General features: G+C 47.9%; 1 pseudogene across 1 annotated transcript; it reads left to right on the forward strand.

Moving 5' to 3' along the window:
* Nucleotides 1-1352: 1352 nt before the first annotated feature.
* On the forward strand, nucleotides 1353-2354 carry LOC114630495 (annotated as a pseudogene). Its single transcript, XR_003712831.1, has one exon. The product of XR_003712831.1 is annotated as an olfactory receptor 2A12-like (transcript).
* Nucleotides 2355-2710: the final 356 nt, after the last annotated feature.

Below are 2710 nucleotides of genomic sequence, written 5' to 3' on the forward strand. Positions count from 1 at the left end.
TGTGAAATGGGCAAAAGGAGGAGTATGTGGGGAGGAGGGAGAGGGGTGAGGAGTGAGTTCTGTGTGAAATGGGCAAAAGGAGGACTATGTGGGGAGGAGGGAGAGGGGTGGGGAGTGAGCTCTGTGTGAAATGGGCAAAAGGAGGGGTATGTGGGGAGGAGGAAGGGGTGGGGAGTGAGCAAGGAAGATGACTAAGAGTAAAGAGTGTGAAGATGCTTGGTGAAACATGCTGCACCTCACGCTAACTTTAAAGAGAATAAGAAAATCCTGGCTTTGAAAACAGTTCTATTTTCTGAGATCATAACCAGAAACCTGAAAGCCAGAAATCTGGGTTACTGAGTTGTATTGTTTTTGAGACTGCTGACTTGTTTAAGCAGTTTAAATACTACCTGTCCCATTCCATCTGTAGAGACCAATAGTCTATTTCCTGTAGGGTCTGGGAGTGTTAAGTGATTCGTTCAGTTAGATTAGCTCAGTGTTATCAATTACCAGCCTAGTCGAAGCAGAACGCAATTATTTCAACTTTCGTCTTTTCACTCATGACGTCAGACGAGTCAGTTTTTAAAAACAGGAGTTAAAACTCACTTTTAAGAGTTCGATAATTAAAACATGCAGTTAGCAAAGCACAGAGGCATGCTTTTGTCGGGAAAATTTAAAAAGGCCGCCACAGCAGCGCAAGCTCGCGCCACGGTGGCGGGTCCCACATCAGGGAGGGAGATCTTATGGTTCCAGCGGCCTAAGGGCCTTGGCGGCGGCAGGCCCCAGTAACACGAGGAAGTCCTTGGTTCCAAAAAGATTTATTGTCATGACGGATAATAGATGGATCTAGGCATACCCCCCCAAAACTCAGGGCAGTCCCGAGTTATATAGGGAGGGAGAAAGGGGGAGGATTGGGGGAGGATCTGGGGGAGGAATGTTTAATTTGCTCTGCCCTCTGGCCTTCATTAGTGTGCAAATCTCTAGGGCCTGAGGCCTATAGCCTGGCCTATGTGACTCTATGGAGATCTATGTGACTGTTTTTCAGGATCCTAGATGATGGGAGGGACCGAACTCCTGCCGGTTCTCACGCAGAATTCCACGGAGAATCTCGGGGTTCTAAGTACCTGCTCAACCATGACCCAGGATACCATTATGCAGTCCCACATGCTTTAATCTGTTTGACATGATGTAGTGATGGCAAAATTATCCCCGTGAATCTGTGAGACCTGATGTTATTAGCCAAAAATAGTCACTCAGAGTTAGGACTGTGGTGAGCTAAATTTATACCTGAAAAGGCTTCATGAAGAGACCATCCTTTAACCATCAGCATTAAAACAAATGTGACGAGAGGCTGATCTGACCTAAGATTTTTCATGTGAGGGCCTTTGATTTCTTCTCATTTGGACAGGTATGGCTCAGTAACAGGCATGAGACCGCAGAATTCCAGCATAGTCACCGAGCTGGTCCTTGTTGGGTTTTCTGACCAACCCCAGACTGAGGTTCCCCTCTTCTTCTTCTTCTCTCTGGTCTACCTAGCCAACTGCTTGGGGAATACAGCTGTTGTCACATTAGTGGCTCTAGATGTCTCTCTGCAGACACCCATGTATTTCTTCCTGTGCCACCTGGCTGTCCTCAATGGATTCTTCAGCATGGTTGTGACTCCAAAGATGCTCTTCAATTTCCTTGCAAGCAGGAAGGTCATATCTTACCCATTCTGCCTGGCTCAGACTTACCTCACCTTGTTCTTGGAGTCGACCGAGTGCTTTCTCCTTGCAGTGATGGCCATAGATCGCTACGTGGCCATCTGCTACCCACTGAGGTATCTTCTGATCATGAGCTGGGCGGTGTGCACGGCACTGGCAGTGGCGGTCTGGGTCACAGGCTTTTGTGCCTCGGTTATACCTCTCTGCTTCACGATCCTCCCACTCTGTGGTCCTTATGTTGTTGATTATCTTTTCTGTGAGCTGCCCATCCTTCTGCACCTGTTCTGTGCAGATACGTCTCTGCTGGAGGCCACGATGGCCGTTGGAGGGGCTGGTACTGTGCTGTTCCCGTTCCTGCTGATTGTTCTCTCCTACCTTCGCATCCTGTTGGCTGTGATAAGAATAGACTCGGCTGAGGGCAGAAAAAAAGCCTTTTCAACCTGTGCTTCGCACTTGGCTGTGGTGAGCATCTATTACGGAACGGGGCTGATCAGGTACTTGAGGCCCAAGTCGCTTTACTCCGCTGAGGGAGACAAACTGATCTCTGTGTTCTACGCCATCATTGGCCCTGCGCTGAACCCGTTCATCTACAGCCTTCGGAACAAGGAAGTGCAGGGCGCCTTGAGGAGAATGGTCGAGAAATACAAGAAAAGCACAAGAATCGCCTTCTAGAATCTTCAGGAGCTGAGTACTGTGTTCGTTTACCAACATTTTAACAGGTTTAAGCCCAGAGTCTGTGAGACTCAACCTCACTGGTCACAATTTCAACTGACCAGAACTCCTCCTCCTGCCCCCAACACACAGAGACTTTTCTTTCATGTTTGTCATCTTTATGAGTAAATACTGACGTGTATTAATTAGGAGTCAACGTTTCATCTATCAGCTCAATCAAATGGGAATAATAGAACCAAGAATATATGTGAACACATGGACCTCACCTCAAGAATGTTGTTACTGAGTGCATTCTCTATTCTCTCTCTCCCTCCCTTCCTCCCTCCCTTCCCTCTCTCCCTCCATTCCCTCTCTCC

This window comes from Grammomys surdaster, unplaced genomic scaffold (genome assembly GCF_004785775.1).
Source record: "Grammomys surdaster isolate TR1022 unplaced genomic scaffold, NIH_TR_1.0 340, whole genome shotgun sequence".
Lineage (NCBI taxonomy): Eukaryota > Metazoa > Chordata > Mammalia > Rodentia > Muridae > Grammomys > Grammomys surdaster.